An 11,708-nucleotide genomic window follows, 5' to 3' on the forward strand; every position below is an offset into this window, starting at 1 on the left:
TATCAGTTAACATCTCTGCAAAGATTGTCAATAATTTTAGTATGATTCTCAGTGTAAACAGCTATTACCTCCTTAAACATCTTTAACCAGATAATCCTTGTAATGGTAAGTGCAGTATTTTCTTTGTTGCACGAACTGAATTTTTAAACATTGTTTTAAACAGATTTAATCAGTACACATACGGAAGGCACAGGGACCATTTATTTCGATACAAGGTTTTTGGTTTTCATCCCGTGTTTAAGACCCTTCTACCGAAAGTCGTGGTTTGGTTGTTAACACTCCTACATCTCATTCGGTGTTTCATTTCTCGTCCCGGAGACCGGTTCTATTAAAGGAAGTTTCTCGTGGTTTTCTTAAATCCCTCCAAGCACATTCTGTGATAGTACCTTAAATTAAGCTGAGACCGCTTCCTTCTTCATCCCTCCCAATTCATTATTCACCATAATCCTCTCGTATATATTTTGAACTACTGAACAAGAGCATTCAAAAGCAAACTATAAACAAATAAATAAATTTATCTAAGTATTGCGATGGTATTCAAGTTCCAAGTTGCTTCTCATAAAGCCCTTCAGATTAAAATTAATTTACCACGTTTCTGATGAGGTCGCTAAATTGCTTAATTTTACAAACTATAGCTTTAATATTAACTAACAATGAAATCAATATTCCGCCGTCTCAGTTATCAATCTTTCAAAAATTATCACCCTAAGGTGTTACTTCTTACTTTATCTTTAAGGAAAGGACGAGCGGGTATTTCCTGGGAACGTTCTAACTACAAGATGTTCTATCTTCCACTCCAGCTCTCAAGGAATAAAGTGTCTCTGACTTCACCCCCACCAATTTTCTATCGTTCCTAACTCCTTCTCTCTCTGAAGTTAGCCGCTTTCTTGGTTATTGCTCGATGAAGTATTTTTGTTTCGGATTTAATGTGTTAAATAATAAGCAAGTTAAAGGTTTAGTTAGGCGTAAAACTGAAAAACGCGGAAGAATGAGAATGTATTTTGTATGAAAATAGAAACACAGAACGCGTTACAAGATGTACTTATATAAATGAGGGATAACAGAAAGGTACAGACAGAAATAAAGTATATGCAGATTTTTTAAACACAAGAAAAATTTATATGGAATAGTGGTTAACGTGCTTGCCGCTGGACCCTAGGTTCGCGGGTTCAAACCTGGCTGAGGTCGATGGATTTTTAAGGGTGATAAAAATCCGTAGCACATGTCGTAAATTTACGGTATGTAAAAGAACTTCACGAGCATGATACGAGATGTTTCGTAAGCAAAATTCAGCGGCATTTCTCACCTATGTCTCTCCCAGATGACTCTAGCGAACAAATCAGAATTGAGCAGAAATTGTGCAGAGACAGAGGGTTTGTCACTCACTGCTCCAATGCGCTATGCAAGACTAATCAGGACAAGTAGCCTTGAGCAATAGGTCCAATCCTTGAAGTAGTTGATGATGAGAAAATTATATCTATAAAATATCCACGTTTGTCACTCTCAACAAACATTGTAAGAAATTATGTGACCGTAGACACTACTTTAAATTGTTTACGACCATGGATCCAAACACAATCAAATGCCTGAACATACGATACAAAGCCAGTTTTAAAAGTCCTGCCTGAAGCAGATAGAAGATTGTACCAATGCAAGCGTGGAACTAGGGAGCTGCAAAACTGAAATTTTGCTCTGCATAATGACACGTTGAGGTACACAAAACTCAGTAGACGACTGTCTTCTGGGTTGTTGCACCGTGTAGTCTGGTAGAAGTTTACCAATGACATTCATCTTCGGAATGATCGCAGTATAAACCTCAAATCCCACACAAACTCATTACAATTATTAATTCTGTGCAATATGTGAACGAAGAAGTAACAGAAAATCACTCTCTATGTGTCTAAATAACCAAAATATATTGCTTTATTTCAGTTACTATGTGATATTTGTAAGAAATAATTTGTCTAATTTAATTCAATTCCTTTATTAGAGTGTTTGGCAACTGCAAAGAGCCTATGACAGGCTAACACTAATACAAAAGTACAATAAAAATACAAATTAAGTACAAAAACAAAATAAACTACCAATATAAACACTACTATAAATGTAAACCACTAAAAATACTAAAACAATACAAGGAAACAAAATAAAAGCAATAATGAAATTAAAACAAATAACCAAGCTAGATCACCAATCTACTTCTAAAATAATAATTCTTAAGTTATTTAAGGACACGTTTATTTTTTCATTTTATACAGCACCGATTTATAGCGAGATGAAGTTGTTCGTGCTGCTTTACTAAGCACTAGACACTGCAGATATTTAGTGGAATGACGCAAATGTTCCACGCATAGTTAACCTGGGTAATAGGTGCAGGTGAGTGGTTAGCTTAACGCTCTAGTTGATTTGGCCTCAAGAACAACTCCGATATCCATAGGGAAAATGGTGGGTGGAAGCCACAGTACATATGTCTAGACGTTGTGTTGAAGAGAAAATTATACGTGGAATCAAACCCCAACCGTCCAGCTCGTAGCATAGGCACGGAACTGACTAGGGTGAGTTCAAAGATAAAATTATTCAGAAACAATAAATTGGAAGCGAGGTGGAAAGAAGCTGCCGAGTGTTATTTTCAGATGCACCAACGGACTTTGGACAGAGTGACTCAGGAAATCCAAGTTATTCCTAGTGGGTCTTCAAGCAGAAATCAGAAATTGGACGTGTTTCATATGACTCAGGAGTCATAACCGTTTATCCGCGACTTTCGGAGTGTATTACTAGAAACTTTCTAATATGTCTGTTACTATTCCTCATATAGCTGATACGTCTAAATTTATAAGAAATGATGGTATAACTAGAAGAAATTGTACTTCAAACTTAGCTTGAAATGAAATGCTCTACTGGGCTTTGAAATTTCTCATTACATTAAATAATTTCTGGTCTTCCTTTCTTATACATTTTTGCAAGATAGCATTATATAGAAAACAATGCCAAAGAAATAGAGAAAGGAGTCAAACATATAGCATGTGATAACATTTAAATTTATTCTATTATACACAGGCATAACCACAGTGCTTCTAATGTAAAGGTATTAGATATGGTTCTTGTGAGCTGTGTAATAACCAATCAAATTCTTGTGAATTAACGAACACCTTATAATTGAAATAAACCTTTTATGCAAATGAATACCTTACGAGTAAACAGTTATAATTCGTACCCCACTAATTTCTTTCGTGATTTCTTGGTACTAAGAACTTCCTCAAGAACTGAAAACGAACGATCCAAATTCGTATCAATTAATAAGTTTAAAATAAACTACATTACGCGAACTAGTCTGAAAAATCCAAACATGAAGCGGCATCATTAAAAATATATTAATCAATTCTATTGTACTGTAGTATGCATTGTTGTCTAGATTCTCGGCAATAGTGTAGGCCACCTAATTAATTTTTAAAGTACACTGGCAACCCAACATCCCAAACGCTGTAGGATTCAGTAAATCTGAGTCTTGCCTACATATACGAGCTTTAGCACGTTTCTTAAGAACAATAATTCCACTAAACAACAATAGTCAACTGATTACTGAAACGAAAACATGGTGTGCTGTTTATTTTGAAGTAGTAATTTAATTTTTAAATATTATTTAAAATGGTTTTGTGCACGATACAATTTGTTTTGTATGGAAGTGTGAGAAATATAAAAAAAATATGAAAAGCACCTGAAATCCCAGCTCATATTCCGATTTCTCATAGGATAAAACGTACTGAAGCAACAGAATCGCTTATCAAGTTTGAAATCTTTGAGTACAATGTGCAACAAATTTTGGGTAATTTCTTGTTATGGGTCTGAAAGTAAGTTTACTTTATAGATTTTGGGGTGATAAACACGGAAATAGTGCTTAAATTGGCAGATTGGCTCTTGTTCTCGAAAAAAACTAGTTTGTGTTATTTATACAAGGTATTTTTTAGTTACATGGCATTTGTAAAACACGGCGCCTCTTTGTCTTTTGTTTATATTTAGCTACTGGAGCATTCCTTTTCACCATCCGACAATAATCAGCTAACATGGTGGCACTTCATTTGCTTTTGTATCTTTCCCCATCGCTGAGATATCTTGATGGAAGCGCTCACCATGTTCGTCGCTGAAGAAACCACAGTTTGACAGGAAGAAATCCAGGTGTGAGTGTAAGAAATGCATCTTCAATGACATGTTGCACCCCAGTTTTCCATAATAAGTCAGTGAGTTCACCTTCTGTTTGATAGAATTTATCACAGTCTTTATTTCGTGTACGAAATGTAGTCACTTTCACAGAGTGATCTAGAAGATTCCACTGTTGTAGCCTCGAGGCCAAAACCTCTGCCTTATTCATCGGCAGTTCGAGATCCCTGATGAGGTCATTAAGCTCACTTTCTGTGATCTTTTGTGGTTCAGAAGGATAGAGACTTGTACAAAATGGTGGATCCCTTGACGTAGACGGCTACTGTACTTCTTCGTGTATATCAAGCTCAACATGAACATCACCAGTGTCTTCATCTTCATCAGACTCTACATAAAACTTTCGGGCGGTTCAGGAATAGGTAATAGTTCACCGTGAGGGACGGGGCGAATTACAAATGGTATATTTGCGTACGTAAGTGTCCACTTTTCACCTTTTTTCAAATACGAGACACCACACTGAAGTAACAGTCTGTGATGTGATTTGTTGGCTCCCTCCTTACCATGGGCACTACGAAAGGCACAGAACGTCCTCTACAATCTACCCACGTGATGAGTTTTGATGAACATATGTGTGGAGCCCAATTCTTGTCCTGGTCGCCTACTTTACACCGAAAGTGCAATTCGTAGGCTTATATTATGTCTTGAGTTAACTTACACTTCCATGAAGCAAACGAGACAGAAGTTATCCGGACTATTCACACAATTACGAGGCATATTAATCTTACACGACACAAATACTGCGCAAAAAGTACGAATCTCACAGAGAATCGTTAACTGAGAAAAAATTACCCAGTACCTGGCCGGATTCGAGGAATATTGCAAGATTTGTAGATGCATTTGAGGCGGTAACAACTTTTCACGTAATGCAGAGTGGGGTGACTGTTGCTGATCACGTTTTAAGAGCGTGGTGGTACTATAACGGATAATAATGTAGAGTAACTCGCCAATATGAGACCCCAACCGTAATTAGAAAACGGGAGCCAATCGACAAACTTTTTATATGATTTTCGTGTTCAGCAGCCTAAAATTAATCAAGATTGGTTAGGTTCGTTTTCATAACATTTTACGTATTGACTGGTGATATATGTAATCACGATGATCCTAAAAGAAGTCTTCCTTTCACACAATTTTTTGTAGACGTTATACAATAATATGGAACTCTATGTAATTAAGTGTACTGTAAATAACGATTACTGCTGTACGCATTAACTTTCAGTGGACAAAAGGCTGGGTAGATCTCAGTGTCAATCTGAACACGTTGGTAAGGAGAAATTTGTCTGCCTTTGAAGGAAATCGAACCAAGATCATCAGGGCTTTATTAATTTATTGACTAAGATATCGCCGCTCTCTGAATTAAATTCTTTAAACATATGAAACAATTTTACATATCCATGCGTCGACAGTGAAAATATACTACTGTTTAAAAGTTCGATTGAATCAAATTAATTTTTTCCAGTGCATTTGGAAGACTTGGTTTTATTTCCAAACTACTAACATGTATTTAAAGAAGAACATATTGGCCACTTTTCAAGTGCAAATAATTGAACCGAAGAGGCAAACTGTATGCATTTATTTACCACTGAAATTGTGAGTACTGAGACAAAGCGAATATGCCCTTGCTTTATGCGCATTAAACCAATAAACAAGATTCAATTGAGTTGAGTTAATTAAATTTTCTCGCTCATTCCTTCTATCCCTTTACATTCCACCTAAACTAACATTCTCTGCAATTTCTCTACATTTCCCACTATTTTAGTTAGAACGGAACAATCAGAAATATGACACAAATTACCCCATTCAATCCGCCTCCACTACATAGGCTGCTGTACCGCGTGCTGCTATAGAGATTTAATTCTGTAACTTAATAGCCTGAATTAAATGCAGAAGAAGACAGCTATGAACCACAGCAGCACTAGAAGGACTTGTCAAAATCTATGGTAACGCAGTGTAAACAATTATGTTTGAAAGCGAAAACTAAACAAAATCAGCAGAATGAAATATTTGCAAAAGAATGATTTTATATAAAGTCAATTTATTTGTCTGCCTATTCAATGTGCATAAATATATCTGTAATGGTGAAATGCTTGCTATTAAACTTGTTCTGCTAACAAAACTGAAAATACGTTTCGAAATAATACAGCTTTCTTTGTGAAGTCTGAACGTTTTTGATGATTCTGTTACATAATCTATTTTAATTCGTCCGTTGTCAAAATTTTAAATAAAATAACAACGTTTCGAAAGCTGACTTTTCTTCCCTCTTCAGACAACAAGAAGAATGGCAGCACCCTATCTTTTAGGAAACCTGACTGACTTGGTCTCAGACCTAGAGGTTAGATAGGTTTTCTGTTCTCATTTTTACTTGAAGAATGAAGCAGAATTCAGCTTTCGAAGTGCTGTGATCTTATTGAAATTTAAACGACAGACAAAGTTGAAGAAATTCATTTTGCGGATTACTACAGCTTCCTTCTTACTCCGTACTTGTTTCTTAGTGTTATATCAAGAATAGTAAATTATAATATTAATTAAGGGCACAATCTTATTTTAATTTCGGCACGTAATACTGGTGATTAACGGTCCGTTCGCTTATGTACCGGGTACCTACATTAATTTCTATAACTAATTTCGATCGCGTAATCTACGGGTTTATGTAAAATCTTCGCTATTTTCTAGGGTTTTTGTGTAGATGGAAATTGTTGTATAAAATAGTATTACTTGCATGAGAAATAAATGAACGTAAAGATGATTGACATGTGAAGAAATAATTTTGAAAATATGCGTATTTACATTTTTTTATCCAAACTTGGTTAAGCCTTATATGAAGTTTCACGTAGAATACGGTTTTTTAATATCACATGATAAATTGTTATACAATACATTTTTAGAACACAGTCTTCATGCAAGTTTGTGATTGACATTAACACGTTTTAAATTTCATGTAATAATAGAACCTCGTCTCTTTTGTTTATTGGCACTGTTAATCACAGATAATGATACTACAGAAACAATATTGCTCAATAGTCACTATAAAGCTATAGCCCATTCAGAATGAGACGCAAGCAGATGAAGCCACGGTACACATAAGTTGTAAATTAAACAATACACAAAGAATAATTTCGACTTAATTTTAAATTATTTTAAGAACAAATACAAGCTAATACTATCAACGTATTCTGTGTACTATTCATCCACAGAAATACGGAATTAACAGAACAATTTTTATTAAAGTTGGTAAGATGTCATGTTATCTGGGGTCATTTCAATTCATATTCATTCATCAGAAAAAGGGAAAGAAAGGTAAATTTATATCAGATATTTAGAGACCTGAACAAAGCCTGTAATTCAGTTAGGAGTCAAGTATTGTGTTGCATTCTCATTGAATTCTGCACACTGTCGATGTTTCAAATGGCTTAAGCCCTAGCTTCCTTAATATACGAATGGGAAATATTGCGACACAGTCGATTACTTACAGGTCTACAAATGTCTCATTATAAAGAAAAGAAGAATGGCTCCATGATATTTTACTTGATTTAATGATAAATATGATCTAGATACATGAATTTTTTAATAAGAAAGAAACACACTATTTTATTATCAAATTTTCTTGGAAAGCAACCATTCTCTAGGTCGCGAAAGAAAACAAAGAAAAATAGGTTACAAAAATTTGACTTCTAAACAGTCTAACGTGAAACATTTTTGGTGTCCTAAAATATGCATTAAGTACGTCTATATAATTAATAAGAGCATAATTATAAAAATTATTAAAATTATAATAACGGGTTTTGCTGTGGCTTAATAAAACAAATATTTCTTGTTTAAGATTTATTTTAGATCAGAATTATTTATCATTTAAAGAAAGTTTGTTTAAATCGTCCACCAAAAAACCACCAGATAAAGATTTGTCATCTTAGCAGTCTGGCACTTAACATTTTTGTAGGGTCCATTGTAATTTTGTTAGCTGAAACTGTAGCACAAATTTAACTGACAGATAAGTATCTAAGATTTTAAACTTACATTTGCTTATTATAATATCCTCTGGAGTGATTAGCCGTTTCAGTGTTGACTTACAAATCAACGTTTCGGAGACTATCTCTGTCTCCATCATCAGGGTGAGCGTGAGGAATGACCTAAATTCGCTGATGACTAAATGCATGATCGAACATATTCTACAACTTGTTACTTACAAATCTGCTTCTTTACGTGCTTATGTACAGACATCAAAAAAGTAAACTGAAATCTCTCAAAAGCACACTTAAATAAACCAGAGAAAATACAGAGACACAAGAGAAGTTTAATGTAAAAAAATAAACATAGATCGTACGTTGCACAAAATAAATATTTGTAGCTGTTTATATTTACGATTCTGTAACATGGATACATGTCATACACATTTACACTCAAATATTAAGCACATGGTAATAACCATGTATGGTAACTCTCTATCAGCTTGTCCTACTAACGTAACCCTTTGTACAAGTTACAAAGAGAATCGGCTGATTAAGATTAGCAGCATTCAGCTGCTGTTTTTATGCTTTAGGCATAGATTATCAGCAGTCCGCATTGGATCAATATGCATTACGTTAGCAGAGATATAAATCATTCATGCACGCAATTAACATCTTAATAACTTACATCAGTTACATGGAGTTGGTAGAGATAATGTCTGCTTAATGTGTGACAACTCAGTTTGTTTCCGTAATTTTAACCTTATCATGCTTTCTGCAAAAATATTTGTCCCTGATATATAAAACAGCCAAGTTGTAACTTACTTTCCAGCTGTGATGCAGAACTACTGAAACTGGATTTTAGGGGCCGTGAATAAACTCAAATATTAATACGCACAACTTCAAACAAAGCATTACAGTTAGTTTTAGGAGTTTCCTTTCGACAAATTTGAAAATGATTCTTATACAAATATATTAAACTCTGTAGGATTTGAAGTTTTCACGGCGGTGAGTTTGAAGATATTTGTCTTCTGGGTTGTTGCGCCGTGTAGTCTGGTAGGAGTTTGTCGACGTTTGAGAGGTCCCCAATAACTGACCAAACCAAAATCCTTTTCATGAACGATTAGTTGCCTGACGAGATAACCTTCCATTAGAAACTACAGACTCTAGTTTGAACAATCAAGGTTTTCCGCCACGAGGAAACCCCCGTTTGCGCAAGCACACCCCAGTTTTAGTTGTGAGACATTGTCTACCAATTCGCGCACTGCGTTTCGTACGTTAGAAACGTGGTACCTAGCAAAAGACGATGTTTCGACTTGCGCAGGTCTCCGTCCTTAGTTAGCTGTTTTGTGAATTAGTGAAACAGAGCGCGAACTATATCGGACGCTCGGGGACCAGCGAGAAACGAAAAAAATGATGTATTTGACGGTACTATCTTGATACTCACTTGGAGAAACAGGATAATCACTGAGGCATATTGAGAGTAAAATTTAATACCCTACGAAAATAAATTTAAAGAATTTCCGATGTGCTGCCCTGGTTGGCAAGTCCAAATTTTGTCCTGTAACCAGCAACATAATTTTATTTATCTGGCAAAATTTTGCACTAATACAGAATTACAGATATTCATCGAAAGGTAGTTTGATGCAAAGTAATGGTCACGTGTTCCCAACTGGCGCGATCAGAATGTGACCTTCAATCCAGTGTCACAGTTGTGGTTCGAAGAGTCTATAACATGGAGGAAGATCTACTTTTAACCTTTTCTTAACAGGACATGGTCGTTTTGGGGTTGCATTATAAATGGTATACTCTGCATAAATGCACGTACAAAAAAATCATATTACTAGACAACACAAAAGACGTTCTGACATGAAGCAACTCACCGTTATGATCCAGCTCCTAGATCACACAGAAATGCTTAGTAACGAGGGATTATTCTTTCTTGTCGTCAAAGTTAACTGCCACCTGCGTCCTAGCGCAAATATACTGTCTATTCTTTTGTAACAAATGAAAGTATAAATTAAAAAAAAAATTACTCCCCGGCGGGGAATCGAACCCCGGTCTCCCGCGTGACAGGCGGGGATACTGACCACTATACTACCGAGGACTGTGGTACAGATTCCTTATTTTTTCATTACAAAACTACAATAAGATAAATTTTCTTCGCAAAATAACTACTCTGAGGAAGGATCATAGCAAGCGTTTGGATCACATATTCAATATTTTGATTCCACAAAAGGAGAACAATTTCTTGATTACCCGAGCGACTTTCAGATTCTAATAGAGGTCTTTGTTGTATGGAGATTGGGAATAAATAAGATTCTCTTATTTTACAAGAGTGCGAAACGCTTTCCTCAGTTTAAGGGAAGAACTTAATCTTGAGACCAACAAAAGTGAAACGATGGGAAGAATACTCAGAGCTAGGAAATAGAAAGTAACAGAAAGACGGAGAGAAATCAAAGAGAAATTTTCTTGCGTGTGATTTCACTTAATGTTACTACAATGGTTAAATCAAACATCATTAGCTGTATGGACATACAGCGCTCACACAGAAATTTATAAATGCTTACAGAAATAGGTTCAAAAAATCTGAAGTAAAGAGACCTAAACTTAAATGTGGGATTACAATAAATAGATATCGAAGTTTTAGGTGTTCAAATATTGTTTGAACCAACCCTAGATATTTTTCAAAGGCGGGTATTTGTAAGAAGTTTTCGGATTTCTTCCAGAATATTAGTAATCTTGGATCGAAATGAATGCATAATTACTCGTATTTGTCTCACTAGATTAAACTATGGTTACATTCACGTCTACCACGTCTTGTGCTAATGTTGGATTAGGAGGATATCGGGACAAATTTTACGTAGGGCATAAGTCAAACAAACTTAAGAATAAGAGCATATTACAAGCCATCTATGACAGACAAATACTCTATATTTATCTTTGTAAAATGAGAAGAAGAACGATAAATCTGCACTAAAGTAATTGTCCCTAGTAATTTACCCGGAGTCAATCCGATGGCTTTTCAAATTTTGTGCGAGATCCAATGGGGCCTTACCAACACAGTTATGGCTCTTTCTTAATAATCTTCTGTGGAGTAAGGGACACGTTTTATGTAAGAGCTACTTCAGTTTCAAACCTGACGGATTTTTCTTAGTGTTTCTTTAGGGAAAAACAATGCAGCAGAAATATTCCTTTATTTCATAGCTACAAAATAAGCACTGCTTGTTCAGCCCTAATCCAGCATTAGAGATTCTGTTCTATCGTGGAGCGAAGTGCATGTCCCAAAGACGGAACAGGTATACAGAATATTGATGTACTGACTCCACCATCACAGAATGTATGAAATATGAACTGCCTGTAGCATCTTACACTAATCCATCATATATGATGAACTAAAACCAGAGCTGTCTTTAAAAATCGTAATATTTTATCATTTTTAGGTGCACAACCACAAGAAGCTACATTTAATATGAACAAGAAAGAATGCTTTGTAATTACGCATCTGTTCAGGCTCATGTTATAAGGCTCGGTATGATTTTGAGGCGCTAT

At 35.4% G+C, this 11,708-nt stretch overlaps 1 non-coding gene across 1 annotated transcript; it reads right to left on the reverse strand.

Moving 5' to 3' along the window:
• Nucleotides 1-10,191: 10,191 nt before the first annotated feature.
• On the reverse strand, nucleotides 10,192-10,263 carry TRNAD-GUC (transfer RNA aspartic acid (anticodon GUC)). Its single transcript has one exon. It is a non-coding gene; the product is annotated as a tRNA-Asp (tRNA).
• Between the last annotated feature and the right edge of the window lie 1,445 nt (nucleotides 10,264-11,708).

Source organism: Zootermopsis nevadensis, unplaced genomic scaffold (genome assembly GCF_977971745.1).
Source record: "Zootermopsis nevadensis isolate Lab colony 2312 unplaced genomic scaffold, Znev_1.0 Znev_ptg000013l, whole genome shotgun sequence".
NCBI classification, from domain to species: Eukaryota; Metazoa; Arthropoda; class Insecta; order Blattodea; family Termopsidae; genus Zootermopsis; species Zootermopsis nevadensis.